The sequence below is a fragment of the Heloderma suspectum genome, chromosome 6 (genome assembly GCF_057233095.1).
Source record: "Heloderma suspectum isolate Gila_16-S chromosome 6, 16-S_ref, whole genome shotgun sequence".
Lineage (NCBI taxonomy): Eukaryota > Metazoa > Chordata > Lepidosauria > Squamata > Helodermatidae > Heloderma > Heloderma suspectum.
Genome location: NC_139463.1, coordinates 121864804 through 121888483, shown reverse-complemented (window position 1 = coordinate 121888483; position 23680 = coordinate 121864804). Strand labels below are relative to the sequence as shown.

General features: G+C 45.9%; 1 pseudogene across 1 annotated transcript; it reads left to right on the top strand.

Moving 5' to 3' along the window:
- Nucleotides 1-15142: 15142 nt before the first annotated feature.
- Nucleotides 15143-22963, top strand: LOC146342942 (vomeronasal type-2 receptor 26-like; annotated as a pseudogene). The gene is made up of 4 exons (XR_014784153.1): nt 15143-15943; nt 16421-16651; nt 19773-19899; nt 21634-22963. The product of XR_014784153.1 is annotated as a vomeronasal type-2 receptor 26-like (transcript).
- The last annotated feature ends 717 nt before the right edge of the window (nt 22964-23680 follow it).

Sequence of the window (23680 nt, the reverse complement as noted above, 5' to 3'; positions counted from 1 at the left end):
CTGGCTGGTCACCCAGCCACTCTGGGCAATGTACAATAGTAGAAACTGTTTAAAACAATAAAATTCTACATTAAAAACATCATATTTCTAAAAAAATAGAATTTTTTTAGAATCCACCCCAAATGCCTGCCTGAACAGCCATGTTTTTAATGCGTGGCGGAAGCTCATTGAAGAGGGGGCATGGTGGGGTTCCCTAGAGAGGGAGTTCCACAGAGTGGGGTCCACCACAGAGAAGGCCCTCTCCCTCGTCCTCACCAGTCTAGCTGTCCTGGCTGATGGGACAGAGAGAAGGCCATCCGAGGCTGATCTTGCTAGGCATCCTGTTTGGTGTTGCTGGAGGTCCTGCTTAACCACATAGGGTTTTAAAGGTCAAAACCAACACCTGGAATTTGGCTGGGAAAACAACTGGTAGCCAGTGCAACTCCTTCAGCACTGGAGTGATGTGATCTCGCTGGCGGCTGCCTTTAATCAGGTGAGTCGCTGTGTTCTGTACCAGCTGCAGCTTCTGAACTGTTTTCAAGGGTAACCCCATGTAAAGCACATGACAGTAATCTAGTCGAGAGGAGACCAAGGAATGTAATACCGATGGAAGTAGATGGTCGGGAAGGTAGGTGAGCAGCCGCTGTATCAGATGGAGTTGGTACAGCGCTGTCCAGTTGACAGCTGACACCTGAGCCTCCAGGGACAGCTGGGAGTCTAAGATGACCCCCAAGCTGCAGACCTGGTCTTCCAATGGTAGCCGTACCCCATTCAACACCAGGTCAACATCCCCCAACCTCCTCTTGTCTCCCACCAATAGTACCTCGGTCTTGTCAGGTTTCAGCTTCAGCTTATTCCTCCCCATCCAGCCACTCACCGTCTCCAGACATTTGGACAGGGATTCTACGGCCAACCTTGGGGAAGATTTGAACAAGAGGTCAAGCTGCGTGTCATCCACATACTGATGACACCGCACAAAAACCTCCTGAGGATAGCCCCCAGCAGCTTCACAAAGATGTATCAGTTTCACAGAAGGCAAACTCTGATTCCCTCCCCAACCACTGCCAGCCCAGCACACTATTTTCCCCTGCCTTGTATGCTGGCTCGTTGCCCATAAACACTTTGCCCTCTGTCTGTGTGTGCTTCTCTAGCTGTCGAGTTGACCCTTCATCCTCTAATTCATAATCTTATCAGTTCTGAGAAATTCATCTTCTTCAAATTAAAAAAGACAATCATGTCAGACTTTCTGAGTCATTGACCACGCATATACCGATTCATTAGACTATTGGTCACTGGATGGGTAGGTTCGTCATGACTACCTTAAGTCCGAATGATTGCAATAGGTCTCCTCTCTGTGTTTCTAATCTTTGCTTTCAACAGGAGAGGGCAATCAGAAATGGGTGGGGGCAAAACTTCCTCCACCAAGCACTCAGTGGGCCAAATGCTTTCAAGGGTGTCTGGCTATGTCCCTTTATGTCAAGAGGCCAGGGCCCCTGATGTCCTTGGGACTAAATATAATCCTCCAAATATGGACAAACCAAGAGGTTGCCTGAGTGAGGATAATTAAAACAAGGCCTGACATGTATAAATAGCATCCTAGTCACTATATCAACTGAGCATCCTGCCTTTTTTAGTTTTGAGACTTTTGGACTTGTTTTAAAATGGAGGAAAAACACTTCAGAAAAGCATTTGTGGTCAGATGGGCAAGAAATTGAAGGGGTGGGGTCATCTGGGAAACACCAGGGAGCCAATTTTGGATCCAGGCGGGCTGCATTTGGCTCATGGGCCTGAGGTTCAACACCCCTACACTTGATCACATGCCCAATCCAGGTGCTGATGCCATCTTTTGGCCAACAATTTGCTGCTGGTATTTTCCTCACCGTAGACATCGAAAACACATCGCTTTGTCCTGACTAATGATCTCAGAAGACCTGTCATCAGAAATAGAAAACAGGTTTGCAACCAACATTTCCACTCAGAGAAGAATGCTCTTCCCTGTCATTCTCCAACTCGCTGTAATTGTTGTTTTCTTCCCCTTGGGAAATGTCCAGTCGATTTTCAGAAGGCTAAGAAACAACTATGAAGCTAGTCTGAAAGTGGTTACATAAACCCCTCCACTTGGGCCATTCAGGGCAAGAGGCAGCAGGGGTCTATCCCTTGAGCTCTGACATTTCTCTCTTCCATTTTACATGCTCCATATCTGGGGGCATTGGCACCCCAATCGGTTTTCTAAGGCATGCATTCATAACCTCACTGCCATTAGAAAGAATTGGAGTAGGTCTTCATTAAAGAAGTATATTGGCAAAAATCAGGTGCCCAGGCAAGGTAGCCTCTGTAAGCAAAGCATAGGGAGGAGATGGCTGTAGGAGGGTTTGCATGAAGAGAGAAGCTTTGCATCTTGAATGGTGGGCTACCAATGTCACAGCTGTTGCTTCTGCTTCTTCATTGGGTGTGTGAAGTCGATACAATCTATTGCCCACCACTTGATCCTGGTCCTGTTCCACATGAGTTGTATCAGACAGGTGACCTCATCATTGGTGGGATGATTTTCCAGGTTTTATTCTAGTCACTTGATTTTTCTTACATAGAACATCCTTTGCAAGAGTTCTCTGATTATATAATGTAAGGAGATATTTTTTCTCCTCCCTGTATCATGTGAATATCACCAGAGTATTCTATACACAAGAGAATGCTGAAATAACATAAACCATATCCTTCCAGGGACGAGAGTTTTCAGTAGGGATGTACGAAAGTTCCGCCATGGATCTTGGGGAGGCTGAATGCCAGCGCATTCGGCCCCCCGAAATCGGTGGCAGAACTGCCTCCAGCCCCCCCACCCCCTTACCTGGGGCTGATCTTCCTGGCAGCGGTGGCTCTGGTGGTGGCGCGGCAGTGGCAACAGCCGGTCTTCCGACCGGCTGCCACCGCCGCCATTTCCAAGTTTTTTAAAAAAACAAAACCATGATAGGCTACATAAAGATTTACGTAGCCTATCATGGCTAAATTTTAAAAAATACTGTGATAGGCTACGTAAATGTTTATGTAGCCTATCACGGCTGATCAAAAAACAACAACAACCGTGCGTACGCAAATGGAGGCGCCCATGGGTGCCGCCATTTGCATTCCTTATTTTGGCACGTCTTAGTCTACGTAAACATTTACGTAGCCTACAGCAAAAATAAGGGGAACGTAAATAGCGTAGATGCTACGCTATTTGCGTTCCCCTTAATTTCGCTGTAGTCTACGTAAACGTTTACGTAGACTAAGACGTGCTAAAATATGGAATGCAAATGGCGGCGCCCATGGGTGCCGCCATTTGTGTACGCGCATTTTTTGTTTTAATCAGCTGTGATAGGCTACGTAAACATTTACGTAGCCTATCACAGCTGACTGCAGGGACGCAAACGGCGGCGGCTATGGCCACCGCCATTTGCGTCCTGGCTAGCCAGTGGCTGGATGTCCAGCCGCTGGCAGAGCTGGCTGGCGGCTCCACAGAATCCCTGCACAGCGGAGCCAGCCAGCCAGGATTCGGGGGGGGAGGGATGGAGTGCCTCCCCCCCAGCCAGAATTTTGGGGGGAGGGACGGAGTGCCTCCCCCCCAGCATCAGCATAATCCGCGAACAGGTAAGTGACTTTCGTACATCCCTAGTTTTCAGCCTTTGAGACGTATATGTATTCTCCCCTGCTTATAAAACATGGCTTACTTCTCCCATCATGAGTTTGTCTTTTGGTGGATTAGTGTTGTTGTTGTTGTTGTTGTTGTTTTTCTTTACCCCCTATATGGATACATGCAACTTGTATGTGGTGTAACAATTTGCAGGGTTTAAAGAGTATAACACATTGCTTTCCCATTTACTATCATGCTGGTTTCATAATTTGAAAACTGCATCTGGCTCTCCTTACGTTATCTTAATATTGACAATTATCTCTTCCTTTTAGTGCGATCTGGTTTCACGTCTAAGGAAAATTGGGGACAATGGCATGGGGGTTATTTTTATTTAGCTTAGTGTACAGTTGCACAAATTTGATGATGGATATTCCAACACCATGGTGAGGAACCTGTATCCTTCCAGTGGTGCTTGGGCTCCAACTCCTACCTGCTCCAGCCTGCATAGTCCAGTGTAGGGATGTAGGGATATGGTCCACCATATCTAGAGGACAACCAGTTCTCCACTCCTGTCCTAAAGTTAGAATGAATTGTTACGAAGTAAAAGCCATTTCAAGAATGGGGGGAAGTGGGTATTGACTTCTGGGACTCCATGAAAACTGTGTGTCACAGCTGAGGTTGCAGACCTAATGATGACCTAGCAACACGGCAAGGTCCTGTCCTGGTTAATTCTCCACCAAAATAGAGAGGAGTGAGAATTCTGTTTCACTTCGGATTTGATAAGAATTGTTCAACATGTGCAGTGTTCTTCACCTTTGTGACAAAAGGAACTTGACACAAACAAATTTGGAATGTTAACAGAAGAAACATGTCGTATCCGTCCATGCAGGCTGAGAGCTTCCAGTCCTTCGCTCTTAAATGTCCGGATTTGAATCCAAACATGTTAGTGCTTAATTCAGTTTGTGATCGCTCTCCTTTCCCTCTCTCTTTGGGTAGAGTCCTTATCTGTAATATATATGTGCTTGGCAGGTCTGCCATGGTCCTTTCCATGCTGAGAATAGCTGTACCTATTGAATTTGGTGAGATCGAATTTACGAGTAAACAAAACTGGCAGCTTCACCCACTCCAACTCCCACCTTCACTAGTTGTAGAATTGAGGGTCTGGGAGAAATAACTGAAGAACATGAAGGTAAGAATTTCCACAGGGGCAGCCATGCTATTGTGTTGCAGCACAAACAGCAAAGAGTCTTGAGGTCCTGTAGCACCTTAAAGATTAACAGATTCTCTTTTGGCACTGAGGCTTTTGGAGACAATACCCACTTCATGAGATGTGACTTCATATGCCACATGAATTGGGCGGTGGCCATTAATGTTTATTCTACAGTAAATGTGTTAGTCAAAAGACACTTTGATGAAGAAATTAGGAGTAAAAGTAAAGCATCCCCTGTATGTGTGTAGCTCGTTCTTCTTGTTGTAGATATTCTGATGCATCAGAAATCTACCTGGTATCAATAAAAACAAAACAATAGATCAGAGTCAAGAGTAACAAGGAAAGAGAACATTCTTAAAGTCAGGAAACTAGTTCAGTGCAGAATGGACCGATGCTGTCACAAAACAGCTCTATGTCTTGTAGAATTCTCTGATGAAAGAACATTTAACTTTGTTTGCAGTATGGTGACAAAGTTCTACCAGCAAACCTTGTCCTTGGTTTTTGCCGTAAATGAGATTAACAAGAATCCTAAAGACCTACTGAATATCACACTTGGATTCCACATCTATGACAGCTACAGTAATGCCCAGATGATGTCTGAACAGGGCCATACTCTCCAAAGCACAGCTCCTAATGCAAGTCTACAGGGATAGCACATTTTAGTTCCAACTGCAGCTGTTAATTATCACAGAAATGCTGATACGTGGAAGTGTGGCAAGCAAGCAACATCTGCCAATGAGAGCAATGGCAGTAGCTAGAAAGTAGGAAAACCTGGTGATCAAGGGTCAGGACCCTGAAAGAAATTCCACATGCCTGCAGCAGCCAGTACTGATTCGAGCAAGATGGATACAATATTAACATTGTTTGTTTGGCAGAACAGTGATTGTTCAGGCAATACAGTCTGGCTATAACTTTGGTTTTAATCTCATGAGAACCTTGGGGTGGGCAAATCAATATTGTGGAACAAACAAACATTTTGTGATGTTGGTACCTGTTGCCATGGGTAGATATGTGATTCTATCGTAATTAATTTCTCAGTATGTATATTTAATAACCTATATAGGCTGCATTTATTAACCTTTATATTTTGATGAAATTTCTTTTGCAATTGTTTCTCCATTTTGTTTTCTTTCAGCTCACACATGGCTCTTTTGCCCCAGCAGAGAGTGAGTTGAGGATTCCAGGGGGGAGGACCAGATCGCCACCCCCATCCCCCCACCATGAAAGATTCCGCGAAAAGGTAAGTGGGTTTTGTACATCCCTAGTTGCCCTAGTCTTCCAGGGTATTAGCTATCCTGCCCAATTTTGTGTCATCACAACACGGATCTTCATACAAAATGAAGAAAACAAAGCTCTCAATCTGATTTGGACTCGACTTAGAATGAGCTTCAAGGGGGAATTCAGAACACTTCAGCGAGCTCGGGTTTGGCTGATTTGGAAACCCATAGACCTACATTGCAGATTTGTCTGTTCACTGGAAATGAGACATAGGGTCCAGGTAATTTTAGCCATCAGTTGAAGCTGGCTAATAGAAGATAACCTTTATCTCCAAATGAGTGCAGGTGTAATATTTGCTTTGAAAATGGCATCCTTCCCTGAGCAGGACAGCACTGTACACGTTGAGACTGCAGCCTTATACTTTGATCATCAAAGCAATCTGAAAGTAGTGAGCCTGTCCCGCAGCATAATTTCTTGAAAAGTCCCATTGTTCCAAGGAGGATTTAGTTAACAGTAGGAATGCAGGCTACGATCCATGTCTCACATCGAGGTCTTTGGGAAGAATAACAGTTATTATATATTTTAATTGCAGTATTTATACGCTGCCCCACAGGACTTGGAAACAGAGGAAGGCACTGTGGTTCTGCAACACCCAAAGACACGGCAGGGGCCAGTGGTGGGGGCAATTACTGGCTAGCAGCTAACTTCATGAGTACATGGTGGCAGGTTTAACAAAGGCAACTTAAAATGCATACATGAAGGGGTTCTGGAAGCTAACAGACATTTACTCCGCATGACTCCATTCCTTTACTAACCACCATGCAGAAGGACTGCTCAATATTAGTTAAGCTCACTTTAAAGCCTCACAGCCTCAGTTTCCCCTTCAGGAGCATTTACTTCCACCAGGAGCAGATAACCGGATTCAAGGGAGTTCTTTTGGTCAGAGACAACACCTCCGAACCTTTGCTTTGCATCACAATATTTAAGTTCACTTGCATACTTCAGGTTATTCCCCCCTTTTGCAGTGGATTCCTGAAGTGACACAGACCCTTTGGCTCCATTAAACATTACCTGCTCTGCTTTGTGCCCTACTAATCGCAGTGGGCACCAGCTGATAGTGGACACTCCCATACCTCTTACATTCTTCACCAGATTGCATAGGAAAGATTGTATAAGAATCAGGGTGAATTTGTGCAGAAAATATGACATGCCCTTCCTGTCAATGGGATAGCAAAAAATACTTGAGTAATCCAAAAAGGAAATAAAGTTCAGTTCAGGACTCCTTTCTATTCAATGGTTTCTATCATCGAGTCAAAGAGTTGCAAGGGACCTTGAGGTTCAACTCAAGATGAGCCATGTTAGATTGTGTTGAGCTAAACTGGGCATGTTTCCAGTGAATTCCTGGCTGGTTGCTGATGGGAGAAGGATGCTTCTGTTAGGTTTCACCCCCTCCTGGGATGCAAAGCTCCTGGGTGAGTGAGGTGAATCAGTCTCACAGGCAATCCTTATCACCCCGCCAAGCGAAAAACCTATTTGGGAGCTCTCAGGCATCACCTGTTACCATAACAGTGCCTATGAATGTTCCCCATTTATACTCTTATCCGTTCTGAGAAGTTCATCTTCTTCAAATTAAATAAGACAATAATGTCAGACTTTCTGTGGGATTGAATACACATCTAAATATTTGATAGACTATTGGTCACTGGATGGGTAGATCCATTGGCTTAAGTTCGTTATGGCAACCTTCAGTCCTAATGATATCAATAGGTCTACTCTATGTGTTTCTAAATTTTGCTTACAACAGGAGAGGGCAATCCGAAATGGATGGGGGCAAAATTTCCTCCACCAAGCACTCTGTGGGCCAAATGCTATCAAGGGTGTGTGGCTATGTCCTTTTATGTCCGAAGGCCAGGGCCCCTGATGTTATGGGACTAAATATAATCCTCCAAACATGGAAAAACAAAGAGATTACAAGAGTGTGGATAACAAAAACTAGGCACAATATGTTCATATAGCATCCTAGTCACTATATCAACCTGAGCAACCTGCCCCATTTACTTGGGAGAGGCTTTCTGACTTTTTTTTAAAATGGAAGAAAAAAAATTCAGAAAAGCATTTGTGGTCGGATGGGAAGGAAAGAGAAAGGAGGTGGGGCCATGTTGGGAACACCAGAGAGCCAGATTGGGATCCAGGTGGGCTGCATTTGGCTCACGGGGCCAAGATTCAACACCCCTACTCTTGATCACGCATCCAATTCAGCTGCTGACTTCATCTTTTGGCCAACATATTTGCTGCTCGTATTTTCCATACCATAGAGATCGAGGACACATCTGCTTCGTTCCTGACCAATGATCCCAGAAGACCTGTCATCAGAAATGGAAAACATGTTTGCAACCAACATTGCCACTCAGAGACAAGGAATAATGCTCATCCCTGTCATTCTCCAACTCACTGTAATTTTTGTTTTATTCCCCTGGAGAAATGTCCAGTCGATTTTCAGAAAGCTAAGAAACAACAATGAAGCAATTCTGAAAGTGGTTACATAGACCCCTCCATTTGTGCAATTCAGGGCAAGAGGCAGGCAGGGCTCTGTCACATGAGCTCTGACATTTCTCTCTTCCATTTTACATGCTCCATATCTGAGGGCATCGGCAGCCCAATCATCTTTCTAAGGCATGCATTCGTAACCTCACTGCCATTTGATAGGATTGGAAGAGGTCTCCATGAATGAAGTATATGGGCAAAATCAGGTGCCCAGGCAAGGTAGCCTCTGTAAGCAAAGCATAGGGAGTAGATGGCTGCAGGAGGGTTTGCATGTAGAGAGAAGCTTTGCATCTTGAATGGTGGGCTACCAGTGTCACAGCTGTTGCTTCTGCTTCTTCATTGGGTGCGTGAGGTCGAGACAATCTATTGCCCACCACTTGATCCTGATCCTGTTCCACATGAGTTGTATCAGACAGGGGACCTCATCATTGGTGGGATGGTTTTCCAGGTTTTATCCTATTTACATGATTTTTCTTACATAGAACATCCTTTGCAAGAGTTTTCTGATTATATAATGTAAGGAATTATTTTTCTTCTCCCTGTATCATGTGAATATCACCCGACCATAAACCCTAAGTTTTCTAAACATAACAGATTGCTGAAATAACATGAACCATGTCCTTCTTGGGGCAACTGTTCTCAGTCTTTGAAAACTGTATGTATTCTCCCCTGCTTATAAAACATAGCCTCCTTCTCCCTCCAGGAGAGTTTGTCTTTTGGTGGATTAGTTTTTTTTTTTTCTTTTCTTTACCCCATATATGGATACATGCAACTTGTATGAGGTGTAACAATGTGCAGGGTTTAAAGAGTATAACACATTGCTTTCCCAATTATTTTCATAGTGGTATCAACATTTGAAAATTGCATCTGGCTCTCCTTACATTATCTTAATATTGACAATTATCTCTTCCTTTTAGTGTGATCTGGTTTCAAGTCTAAAGTAAAATTGGGGACAATAGCATGGGGGTTATTTTTATTTAGCTTAGTGTACAGCTGCACAGATTTGATGATGGAGATTCAAAAACCATGTTGAAGAAACTGCCATGTCCTTGACATTTGGAGCAAAAGGAACTTTACATGAACAAATGTGGGATGTTTACAGAAGAAGAGAGAAACATGTCATATCCATCCATCCAGGCTCAGAGCTTTCAGTCCTTAGCTCTTAAATGTCTGGATCTGAATCCAAACATGTCATTGCTTAATGCAGTTTGTCATCTCTCTCTCCCTCTCTCTTTGGGTAGAGTCCTTATCTTTCATAGATATGTGCCTGGAGGGTCCCCCATGGTCCTCTCCATGATGAGAATAGCTGGACCTCCTGAATTTGGTGGTGCAGATAGGTGGGGATTTATTTGCGATCATGGTTTGGTAAGAAGTTGCCAAAATCCAGAAAGTTCATACTTGGTCGACAGAGAAGTTGACATTTTTAGAAATCGAATGCGGGAGTAAACAAAAGGAAAGATTCACTCATTCCAACTCCAACCTTCACTAGTTGTAGAAATGAAGGTCTGGGAGAATTAACTGAAGAGCATGAAGCTAAGAGTTTCTGCAAGGGTAGCCATGTATTGTGTTGCAGCACAAACAGCAAAGAGTATTAAGGTCCTGTAGCACCTCAGAGTCTAATGGATTCTCTTTTGGCACCAAGGCTTTTGGAGAAACTCTCCTCTTCATGTGGGGATGGGGGAGAATTTCTCCCCGAAACATCGGGGGGCCGAGCGCCAACGCATTCGGTCCTCCGAAGGTTGTTCGGAGAGAAATTCTCTGCCCCCTGCCCCCCCCCCCGAGATGGGACTTACCTTTCACGAATGTCCCTCCCAGCGGCGGGTCCCGGCGGCTGTTCGGCAGGTCTTCATCAGGGGCGGGGAAGGCAGCCGGTCTTTCGACCGGCTGCCGCCACCACCATTACAAGCAAAGTAAAAAAAAAACAAAATGCCCCTGTGATAGGCTACGTAACGATTAACGTAGCCTATCACGGCTAGGTTTGCAAAGTCAGCCGTGATAGGCTACGTTAATCATCACATAGCCTATCACGAGTGACTTTAAAAAAATAAAAAAGCGCGTACGGCTAATGGCGGCTCCCTATGGGCGCCACCATTAGGGATGGCAGAGAATTTCTCCCCGAAACTTCGGGGGGCTGAGCGCCAACATGTTTGGCCCCCTGAAGAAGTTTCGGGGAGAAATTCTCCGCACCCCCCCGCCCCCCGCTGGGACGGGACTTACCTTTCCCGAATGTCCCTCCCGGCGGCGGGTCCTGGCGGCGCTTGGGCAGGTCTTCGACAGGGCGCAGAGGTGGCAGCCGGGCTTTCGACCGGCTGCCGCCGCCGCCGCCATTCCAATAAAAGTTAAAAAAAGAAACGCCCCTGTGATAGGCTACGTGATGATTAACGTGGCCTATCACGGCTAGATTTGCAAAGTCAGCCGTGATAGGCTACATAAATCATCACATAGCCTATCATGGGTGACTTAAAAAAAATAAATAAAAAAGTGCGTACGGCTAATGGCGGCCCCCATAGGGAGCCGCCATTCATGTTCCTTATTTGGTTGCTGTAGTCTACGTAAAGATTACGTAGACTACAGCGAAAATAAGGGCAACGCTATTTCCATTGCCCTTATTTTCGCTGTAGTCTACGTAAAGATTTACGTAGACTACAGCGACCAAATAAGGAACGCGAATGGCGGCTCCCTATGGGGGCCGCCATTTGCGTATGCGCTTCTTTTTTTTAAGTCACCCATGATAGGCTACGTGACGATTAACGTAGCCTATCACGGCTGACTTTGCAGATCTAGCCATGATAGGCTATGTTAATTGTCACTTAGCCTATCACGGGGGCGTTTTTTTAAAAACTTTTTATTTCGCGGCCGGGCGAGGCGAGACGCCTCCTCCCCAGCCTAAATTTCGGCCGGGCGAGGCGGGAAGCCTCCCCCCCGGCCTGAATTTCGGCCGGGCGAGGCGGGAAGCTTCCCTCCCCGGCCTGAACTTCGGGGGGAGAGCAGCGAAGCGCCTTCCCCCCTCCGCGAATAAGCTGCGAGACCAGGTAAGTGGCTTTCATGCACTCCTAGCCGCCATTTGCGTATGCGCTTTTTTTTCTTTCAAAGTCACCCGTGATAGTCTACGTGATGATTAACTTAGCCTATCACAGCTGACTTTGCAGATCTATCTGTGATAGGCTACGTTAATCGTTACGTAGCCTATCACAGGGGCGTTTTTAGTTTTTCTTTTGAAGTTCACGGCCGGGGAGATGGGGCGCTTCTCCCCGGCCTGAATTTCGGCCGGGCGAGGCGGGAAGCCTCCCCCCCGGCCTGAATTTCGGCCGGGTGAGGAGGGAAGCCTCCCCCCCGGCCTGAACTTCGGGGGGAGCAGCGAAGCGCCTCCCCCCCACCACGAAGCAAGCTGCGAGACCAGGTAAGTGACTTTCGTGCACCCCTAGCTTCATGTCATGTGACTTCATATGCCAGAGGAATTGGGTGGTGGCCATAGATGTTTATTCTACAATAAGTGTGTTAGTCTTTAACTTGCCATAAGACACTGTGATGAAGAAACTAGGCGTAAGTAAAAGTAAAGCATCCCCTGTAAGTGTGTAGCTCATTCTTCTGTAAGTGTGTAGCTCATTATTCTAACATTAGAATAATGTTTATTCTACAGTAAATGTGTTAGTCAAAAGACACTTTGATGAAGAAATTAGGAGTAAAAGTAAAGCATCCCCTGTATGTGTGTAGCTCGTTCTTCTTGTTGTAGATATTCTGATGCATCAGAAATCTACCCTGGTATCAATAAAAAGAGATAAACAATAGGTCAGAGTCAAGAGTAACAAGGAAAGGGAACATTCTTAAAGTCAGGAAACTAGTTCAGTGCAGAATGGACCAATACTGTCACAAAACAGCTCTATGTCTTGTAGGATTCTCTGATGAAATAACATTTACCTGTATTTACAGTATGGTGACAAAGTTCTACCAGCAAACCTTGTCCTTGGTTTTTGCCGTAAATGAGATTAACAAGAATCCTAAGGACCTACTGAATATCACACTTGGATTCCACATCTATGACAGCTACAGAGATGCCCAGATGACTTATCGCACCACCCTGGATCTTCTCTTCAAATCCCGTAGATTTGTTCCCAACTTTGCATGTGATGCCAACAAAAAGCTAATTGCTGTCATTGGAGCCCTTTCCCCTGAAACCTCATTCCGCATGGCAAATATCTTAAGTCTCTACAAGATTCCACAGGTAGGCCCGATACATGCGGGTTCTGGAACTTTAACTGATCTTGTATATAATATGACCCTTCGCTTGACACTATGGTATTTTTTTTTTTTTAATGGAGAAAGATGGTGGAGATTTTAGAAAGAGGATGACTTTTCAGATGTTCAAGGAACAATTCCAAAGGATGAGTGGATAAAGCATGAATGTGGATGAAGAAGCAGGGGAAATTAGTTCTACCAGATTCCTTCTCAGAAATTGCATGATCATGTTCCCACATTTCAGGCAAAGTAATCCTTAGCACTTGCCCAAAGTGTAAATTGAAACTAGGGGTGCACGAAAGTCACTTACCTGGTCTCGCAACTTTTCGCGGTGGGGGGGAGGCGCTTCGCTGCTCTCCCTGCGAAGTTCAGGCTGGGGGGGAGAGGATTCCCGCTTCGCCCGGCCGAAATTCAGCCTGGGAAGGAGGCGCCTCGCCTCGCCCAGCCGCGAAATAAAAAGTTAAAAAAAAAACACGCCCCCGTGATAGGCTACGTGACGATTAACGTAGCCTATCACGGCTAGATCTGCAAAGTCAGCTGTGATAGGCTACGTAAATCGTCACGTAGCCTATCACAGGTGACTTTAAAAAAAAAGCGCGTACGCAAATGGCGGCCCCCATAGGGAGCCGCCATTCGCGTTCCTTATTTGGTCACTGTAGTCTACGTAAATCTTTACGTAGACTACGGCGAAAATAAGGGCAACACAAATAGCATTGCCCTTATTTTTGCCGTAGTCTACGTAATCTTTACGTAGACTACAGTGACCAAATAAGGAACATGAATGGCGGCTCCCTATGGGGGCCGCCATTATCTGTACACGCTTTTTTTTTTTTTTAAGTCACCCGTGATAGGCTACGTGACGATTTACGTAGCCTATCATGGCTGACTTTGCAGATCTAGCCGTGATAGGCTACGTTAATCGTCACGTAGCCTATCACGGGGGCATTTTTTTTTTCTTTTATTGGAATGGCGGTGGCGGCAGCTGGTCGAAAGACCGGCTGCCGCTCCCGCCCCTGACGAAGACCCTACGAACCGCCGTCCGGACCCGCCGCCGGGAGGGACATTCAGGAAACGTATGTCCCTTCCCGGGGTGGTGGTGCAGAGAATTTCTCCCCGAAACTTCTTCGGGTGGCTGAACACGTTGGCGCTCGGCCCCCCGAAGTTTCGGGGAGAAATTCTCCGCCATCCCTAATTGAAACCAGGATCTAACGCAGCAAATATCCATGCTATTCTATGACACACTGGCCCTGTTCAGGTGCACATTAGGGGAGGGCAGTTGGGCCAATCATGGTGCATGGTGGTTACTGCTAACCACTGTGTGTGCCACATATTCAATTAACCAGGTTCAGCAACATGGTCAGACTAACCTTCTCTAACCACTCCCCCTCTCATAGGAACCCGCAGTCCTCCTGAAGGGCAGCCAGGCATCCCAGCGGCCCCTGCACTGTTGGCCTCTTTGGTGCTTGGTGCTGTCACCCATTGTAGTGCTTGGAGGTGACTCCTTCTTGGGGACTCAAGCCTCAGAACTCTGTGGCAGCTCTCATTTACCACAGAGATTGCTCCGACATCATGCTAAGCCAGGGTACAGCCTACTACCCATCTTGCAGCAAGTGGAAAGTGAACATGGTTAGTCTGTGGTTAATAAACCAGAATGGTCGGGACAGACCCCCATATAGACATCATGCTAAGCTAACATGGTTAGCTGAAAACTTCTAACCATCATGGCTAGGCATGATGTCTGACCAGGGCCATACTCTCCAAGGCACACCTCCTAATGCAGGTCTACATGATAGCACATTTCAATTGAATAATGACTGAAAAACAGCTGTTAATTATCACATAAATGGGGATACCTGGAAGTGTGGCAAGCAAATGACAGCATGTGCCAATGACAGCAATGGCCGTAGCTTGGAACTAGGAAAACCTGGTGGTCAAGTGTCAGGACTTTGAAAGAAATTGCACATGCCTGCAGCACCCAATACTGATTTCAGCAAGACTGACGCAATATTAACATTGTTTCACAGAACACTTCTTGTTCAGGCAATACGGTCTGGCTGTAACTTTGGTTTTATGATCATGAGAACCTTGGGGATGGGCAAATCAATACTGTGGAACAAGCAAACTTGTTTTGATGTTGGTAACTGTTGCCGTGGGTGGATATGTGATTCTATATGAATTTGTTTCTTAGTGTGTATATTTCATAACCTATATTTGCTGCATTTATTAAACTTTATATTTTTCAGAAATTTCTTTTGCAATTATTTCTCTGTTTTGTTTTCTTTCAGCTCACATATGGCTCCTTTGCCCCAGCAGAGAGTGAGTTGATGCAGTTCCCCTTCCTTTACCGCATGGTCCCAAATGAAGCTCATCAGTTTATGGGTATTATCAGGTTGCTCAAGCATTTCGGATGGATGTGGGTTGGGCTTTTTGTGGTGGATGATGATAGTGGAGAACGTTTCTTGAAGGCCATGGAGCCATGGCTTTCTCAATCTGGAATCTGTTCAGCATTCACAATACGAATCCCAAACCAATTAAACCTTCGTCCCGACAAGGAAGCGAATCATATAGCCCATAATATTAATCTATTTTTCAAACATAGGAAATCCAGAATATTTGTCATCCATGGTGAGACTTTTACCATCATGTGGTTGAAGTATTTAATGGGTCTGGGTGCTCCAGGATATGAGGAAATGACATTTGTTGGAAAGGTGTGGATTACAACAGCACAGATTGATTTTGTCTTAACAAGCGTGGGACGGGATACAGATTTAGAAATGTTCCAAGGGTCCATTTCCTTCATGATTCACACCAATGAACTTCTAGGGTTCCAGAAATTCCTTCAGATCCTAAAACCTGATTGGACAGAAGCAGATGATTTCCTCAAGGAGTTCTGGGAGCAAGCATTTGACTGTTCAGTTCCAGATCCCACCGTGAGATACCAAGTCTCCGGAACATGTACTGGGGAGGAGAGACTGGAGAGCCTTCGTGGGCCTTTCTTTGAAATGCCCATGACAGGCCACAGCTACAGTGTTTATAATGCTGTCTATGCTGTGGCACATGCTTTACACGCCTTCGACTTATCTAGATCCAAGTACAGAAAAATGGTGGGTGGCCAAACAGGTGAACTTCAAGATCTTCAGCCTTGGCAGGTAACATCTCACAATGAAATGCCTGCACTTGAATGACTAGATTGGCCCAAATTTAGATGAGATTGAACTATCCCTTTCACAAAAAACTTGTTGAATGGTGGCACATGAATTATTCATTCACAAAGATGTATGGATTCACATTACCCTGTCCTTCGAACAACACAATGGAAAGCATTATGATTTCATCACTCTGTCACTGAAAATCCATTCCATTTTGAGACTCAACATTTGTTAAATGAAACTGCTTAAAATAATTGGTGGAATCCAGTCATAATCATCCTTAGCATATGCCTCCTGAAATCAGTGGGGCTTGAGTTAGTCGTCCCTACATCATCCATTTCTTCTCAGCCTAGTTTCTGTGCGACTAATCCTGGATCCACTTGCCAATTAACAAAGACAGATGTTTGGATTCAGTTTTGTCATGATGAGTTCAGTATATTTTCATCCTCTTTGTTTTGTTTTTTCTCTGCCAACTAGCTTCACCATTTTGTTCAAGACATTTCATTTAACAACTCTGCTGGAGACACTGTGTCTTTTTTAAATGACGACAGGGAAATGGTTGGTGGATTTGATATAATGAACTTGGTTACATTTCCAAACAAGTCCTTCCTCAAGGTGAAAGTTGGAAGAGTAGATCCCAATGCACATGAAGGAAAAATATTCATCATTAATGAGGACACGATCATTTGGCACAGGAGCTTTAACCAGGTGTGGGCTGTTGTCTCTTCTTGGTGTGCACATTGTAGAAATATGGGTGATCTGAGAGCTAGTAGAAGAAAGGAACTGCCAAAAAGCTCCCTGTTCTGGCTGATTAATTTCTCAAATGTAGACAGAGCTACATATTATTTTCAAAAACCTGAGAAATGTAATACTAATGTATTACTAGTAGTAGTACTAGTGATGGTAGTAGAACTAGTGATTTGGTTGGTGTACCGCCTACTCCACTGTCCAACAGTCTCCCTGTCTAATCTGACTGAGGTGGTCTGGAGTGTGATGTTGAGGACCCCAAAGCTTCTGGTCTTGGGGGACTTAAATATTCATGCTGAGGCTACTTAGTCAGGAGCAGCTCAGGACTTCATGACCACCATGTCAACCACGGGCCTGTCTTAAATAATATTAGGGATGGATGAAAGTCCCTTACCTGTTCTCGAAGCTTGCTTCGTGGTAGGGGGGAGGCGCTTCGGTTCTCCCCCCGAAGTTCAGGCGAGGGGGGGGAGGTGCCCCACCTCGCCTGGCCGAAATTCAGGCCAGGGGGGAGGCGCCCCATCCCTCACCAGCGAAATTCAGGCTGGGTAGGAGTGCCCCGTCTACCCGGCCGCGAAAAAAAAGTAAAAAAAAAACCACACACACCCATGATAGGCTACGTAACGATTTACGTAGCCTATCACAGCTAGATTTCCAAAGTCAGCCATGATAGGCTATGTAAATCGTCACGTAGCCTATCACGGGTGACTTTGGGAAAAAAAAAAGCGTGTATGCAAATGGCGGCTCCCATGGGACCGCCATTTGCGTTCCTTATTTTGACACATCTAGTCTACGTAAAGATTTACGTAGACTACGGCGAAAATAAGGGGAACGCAAATAGCGTAGACGCTACACTATTTACTTTCCCCTTATTTTTGCCGTCTTAGTCTACGTAAACGTTTACATAGACTAAGACGTGCCAAAATAAGGAATGCAAATGGTGGCACCCATGGGCGCCGCCATTTGCATGTATGCATTTTTTTCTTTTAAATCAGCCGTGATAGGCTATGTAAACATTTACGTAGCCTATCACGGCTGACTGCAGGGACGCAAACGCCGGCGGCCAGAATAGGTCCCTGCTAGCCAGCCACAGAATCCCTAAGGAGTGGAGCCAGCCGGCCAGAATTTTGGGGGGGAGGGACGGAGCGCCTCCCCCCGGGGCCAGAATTTTGGGGGGAGGGACGGAGCGCCTCCCCCCCCCCTCGAATCAATTTTGCTAAAATATAAGTGACTTTCGTACATCCCTACCTCCAGGATGCTAACAAATCCAGGTGGGTTTTGATGTCTGTTAGGTATTTTCCTGCTGGCTGAGCTGGCGGTGAGCTGAAGTCTTTGTCACCATTTGGAATGAAGAGTTGACCTGGGGTATTGATATGATCACTCAGAAACGTGAGTCCTCCTGGACTCTGAGCTAACTGGGGAAGCCCAGGTGGCTGCAGTATCCAGGACTGTATTTCACCAGCTTAAGCTGGTACGATGGCTGTGACCTTCTCAGGAGAGGATGGACCTTGCCTGATTTATCCACACACTAGTGACCTCCAGGCTGGACTAGTGTCATGTGCTGTACATGGGGCTGCCTTTGAAGATGGTTCAAAAACTTCAGCTGGCACTGTATTCTTCTGTCTGCTCAGAGGTGCAGATGAGGCAATGTGGTCACATAATGCCTCTACTGCACCAGCTGGACTAGTTCTGAGTGTGTTTCCAAGCCCAGTTTCAAGTGCTGCTTTTGGCTTTTTGAGATGTAAACGGTTTGTGACCAAGTTACTTGAAGGGCTGCCTTCACCTGCTTCAGCCTCCCCCCACGTTAAGAGAAGAAGAGACTTCTCATTTGCCCACATTGAGAGCAGTCAGGTGGGTGACCACGCATGAGAGAGCCTTCTCCGAAGTGGCCCCACAACTTTGGAACATGTTGCCATCGGAGGTCTGCCATTCTCTATCATTCCAGGCTTTTAAGAAGCCCCAAAGACATACTATTTTACCTTGGCCTTCTCTTGATATGACTGCTGTTGCTGCTGCTATAACCATTGTTGTAGTTTCTAGGGTTGGCGGAGAATTTCTCCCCGAAACTTCGGGGGGCCGAGTGCCAACGTGTTCAGCCCCCCGAACAAGTTTCGGGGAGAAATTCTCCGCACCCCCCCCACCCGTGCACCCCCCGGGATGGGACTTACCTTTGGCGAATGTCCCTCCCGGCAGCGGGTCCGGCCGGCGGTTCGGCGGGTCTTCGTCTGGGGCAGGAGTGGTAGCCGGTCTTTCGACCGGCTGCCGCTGCCGCCATTCCAATAAAAGAAAAAAAAAAACGCCCCCGTGATAGGCTACGTGACGATTTATGTAGCCTATCATGGCTGACTTTGCAGATCTAGCTGTGATAGGCTACGTTAATCGTCACGTAGCCTATCACGGGGGCGTTTTTTTTTTTTAACTTTTTAGTTCGCGGCCGGGCGAGGCGCCTCCTCCTTATTGTCGTTTTTCTTGCTATTCTATTGTGTTTATGTCACTATCGCTGTTAATCTTTTAACAGTTTTTTAATGTGTTTTATCGCTGTAAGCCATGTTGGGATGGCTTCTGCCCTGAAAGGCAGCCAAGAAAGGTTTTAAAGAAAGACGTAGTTGTGAACCGTGTAAGAAATTTGATATGCCTTGATGAAACTTCAGTTGGGCAGATAGAACCCAGAGGAACACAGAAAAAATAATGCACCTGTGTGGGCCACACCTGGACAGTGGTCCACCGGTAGGCCATCACTGCTTCCATGGGATGAGTCACTCAGCAGAGTCAGCCTTCCCTTTTCTGTACCACCAGACATTCCTCAGCCACCCAACAGGTCGCGCAATTAATATTCCCCATGTGGAGATATTTTTCGTGCACCACAGTCAACATTCTTCCATGTCAAATTATCACATTTATTTATTTATTTGTTTGTTTGTTTGTTTATTTCATTCCTTCATTCCTTCATTTCTTTTCTATACAGCCCAAGAGTTGAAGCTCTCTCTCATATTTATTTCTGCATGAGCTGAAGAGCAAGAAGTTTTTTGTTGTTGTTTTGTTTTCTAACTCTCCCATCCTAAACACTTTTCATCTTTATTGATAGGTTGTCCCCCTTTCTGTCTGTAGTGACTCCTGCCAACCAGGCTCTGAGAAGAGAAAGAGGGAAGGAGAGAAATTTTGCTGCTATGATTGTTGTCAGTGTCCAGATGGGAAGATTTCAAACCAAACAGGTAGGTGATGTGATGCGTGTCACAAAGGGTTAAGCACTCCAGTGAGGTGCTAGGAAGTTTGCCCCAGACCATACCAGAGAGGAGAAATGGGAAATGGAGAAGACCGCATAGTACTCTCATTATGAGGGTTAGTCAGTGAGTCGCAATATGGCTCTTCCTTTCTATTGGCTTCCTTTCCAGTGTCTATAGCAACTGGAAAGTCTCCAAGACCTGCAGAACAGAGCAGAGTCTTTTCACTGTGGTTCTGGTATGGCTGGAACCCATTGCTCTGAGGTCCACCATCCTGTGCCAATTCTGGAGGAAGTTGTGTGCAGCCTCCTCATGTGAACGTGTGCCATGCGACTCCGAGAGTATATTAAAAGCTGTGGTGAGCATCAGAGTTGGATGAATTCTGAATAGTTTTAGCCAGATTCAGAAAGATTTAGGTGTGGCTTCTCTGAAGCAGACCAATTTGCCTGAAATTAGCTAGGCTCATCCCCTCATACAGGGCCACTTTATCTGTAGATTTTATCTAATTCTGACTAACAACTACAAAACATTAGAACGTATTGCTGATTTCCAGTGATACTCAATGAGACCTTCAGATTTCCAAATTGCATTTCAGGTTTGCCCCTGGTTATTATTCAGGTGGTCTCCAAATTAGTCCAAAGAGAATTGTGCTGTTTTCCAAATATTCATTTTTTTTATCCTGTGTCAGTGAACACCCCTACCAAAAGCCAATCTTCCCAATACTGTAGAGTAATAAGTGCAAGTCAAGTTCATACAATCATAGAACAGGCGCATTGGAAGGGACCCTCAAGACCATTGAGTCCAAACCCTTGCTCAATGAAGGGATCCAAGTCAAAGCCTCCCTGACAAATGGCTGCCAGCCTCATCTTGAATGTCTCCAGTGTGGGAGAGCCCACCACCTTCCTATGTAATTGGTTCCATTGTTGTATTGCTCTAACAGTCAGGAAGTTTCTCCTGATGTTAGCCAGAAACTGGCTTCCTTGTAACTTGAGCCCACTATTCTGTGTCCTGCACCTTGGAATGATTGAGAAGAGATCCTGGCCTTCCTCAGTCTGACAACCTTTCAAGAACCTGAAGAGCACAATCATATCTTCCCTCAGTCTTCTCAATGCTAAACAGGCCAAGATCGTTCAGTCTGTCCTCGCTAAGGATGGACGAAAGGGACTTACCTGGTCCCGCAGCTTGCTTTGGTGTGGGGGGGAGGCGCTTCGGTTCTCCCTCCGAAGTTCAGGCGAGGGGGGGGAGGTGCCCCGCCTCACCCAGCTGAAATTCAGGCCAGCGGGGAGGCGCCCCATCCCTCACTGCCGAAATTCAGGCCGGGGAGGAGCGCCCCGTCTACCCGGCCGTGAAATAAAACAAAAACAAAAACACCCATGATAGGCGACCTAACGATTTACATAGCGTATCACGGCTAGATTTCCAAAGTCAGCCATGATAGGCTATGTAAATCGTCACGTAGCCAATCACGGGTGACTATGAAAAAAAAAAAGCGCGTACGCAAATGGCGGCACCCATGGTGTGCCGCCATTTGCGTTCCTTAGTTTGGCACGTCTAGTCTACGTAAAGATTTACGTAGACTACTGCGAAAATAAGGGAACTCAGTCATGGATTTCAACCCAAGTAAACAATTGACTTGCATTTGTGATGGCCCATCTTCTCTCTCTCTCTCTCTCCCTCTCTCTCTCTCTCTCTCTCTTGTTCGTTCATTCATTCGTTCTTTCATAGACATGGATGACTGTTTGAAATGCCATGAGGATCAGTATCCAAGCAAGGACCAGGACAGATGCATCCCAAAGACTATAACGTTTCTGAGTTATGAAGAACCCTTAGGGAAGGGTTTAGCTTCACTAGCTGTTTCTTTCTCCGTGATCACTGTGTCAGTGCTTGGAGCCTTTATTACGCACAAAGATACACCAATTGTCAAAGCCAACAACAGAGACCTCACCTACGCTCTCCTCATCTCCCTCCTGCTCTGCTTCCTCTCATCGTTGGACAACCAAGAAGGATGACCTGCCTTCTTCAACAACCCATGTTTTCTTTTGTTTTCTCAATGGCCGTTTCTTGCATATTGGCCAAGACCATCACTGTGGTTGTAGCTTTCATGGCCACCAAACCAGGGTCCCAAATGAGGGTCTGGGTGAGGAAAAGACTGGCCACTGCCATTGTCCTTTCTGGCTCCCTCATTCAAGCTGGCATTTGTGCCCTGTGGCTCGGAACCTCTCCCCCATTCCCAGATTTCGACATGCACTCCGTGACGGAGGAAATCATTGCACAATGTACTTCAGGCTGTATCATTATGTTTTATCTCACCTTGGGCTACATGGGAATTCTGTCCATCATTACCCTCAGTGTGGCCTTTTTAGCGAGGAAGTTGCCAGACACTTTTAATGAAGCCAAGTTTATCACTTTCAGCATGTTGATATTTTGCAGTGTGTGGTTGTCTTTTGTTCCCATCTACTTGAGCACCAAGGGGAAATATATGGTAAGTGTGGAGATCTTCTCTATCTTAGCATCCAGTGCTGGGCTACTGGGTTGTATCTTGTTCCCCAAATGCTACATTATTGTCATAAGGCCAGAGTTGAACAACAAGGAGCACTTAATAAGAAGAAAGAATTAACAAACCTGATTACATCATATTACTGTATCTCTTGCCGTATTCTATGTATCTCTGTCATGGTGTCCATCAGAATGGAGAGACTGCATCTTTTGTATGACTCACCTTTGGGTCTCATATGTCCATGGTCCTCAGTGGATACTTTGGGGCTCACTACTTAATCACAAAGCTGACCTAAGTTAGGCTGGAAGAACAACACTCTCATCAAATAAAACAATGGAACAACAACAATAGCAGCAACCAAATACAAATAAACTTTGGAATGAATCCTCAAATGTATGTTTGGCTCACAGTGAGTCCCAGGTGTGAACAATTTCAACGCTGCTGCCAAATGACCTGATCTACTCCACTTTCCCCCTTTAGATATCTCATGGAAATGTATGTGAAAATGAACTTTGAATGTATATTAAAAAAAAAAAGAGAGAATAAAGCATATGATTATCTCTGGCTTCTGCGGTGGTGTAGCGGCGCCGTGGTGGTGGCAGGAGGTGCAGTGGTGGGGGCGGCAGAAGAGGCGGTTGCAGAAGGGGCGGTGCCAGGTGCGGCGGCAATGGGGGTGGCAGAAGGGGCGGCGGCGGTGGAAGGAGCAGCGGCAGGGACGGCAGGGGCGGCGGTGGGGGCGGCGGCGGCAGGGGCGGGGCAGAAGGTGCGGCGGCGGGAGCGGGGGTGGCCACTGCTGGGTGCAGTGAATGCAAATGGCGGTGGCTATGAATTGCATTCACTATTTTTAGCCATTCTAGGCTATGTAAATGTTTACATAGGCTAGAACAGCTAAAAATAGCGAACGCAAATGGCGGTGCCATAGCCACCGCCATTTGCGTATGCGGTTTTTTTTTACTTTGCTGTGATAGGCTACATAAATATTTATGTAGCCTATCACAGTTAAGTACAGGGATGTAAACGGCGGAAGCTACAACCACTGCCATTTGCATCCCTGCTGCATTTGCTCACGGGGCCAAGATTCAACACCCCTACTCTTGATCACGTCTCCAGTTCAGCTCCTGACTTCATCTTTTGGCCAACATATTTGCTGCTGGAATTTTCCTCACCATAGACATCGAGAACACATCACTTCATTCCTGACTAATGATCTCAGAAGACCTGTCATCAGAACTGGGAAACATGTTTGCAACCAACATTGCCACTCAGAGACAAGGA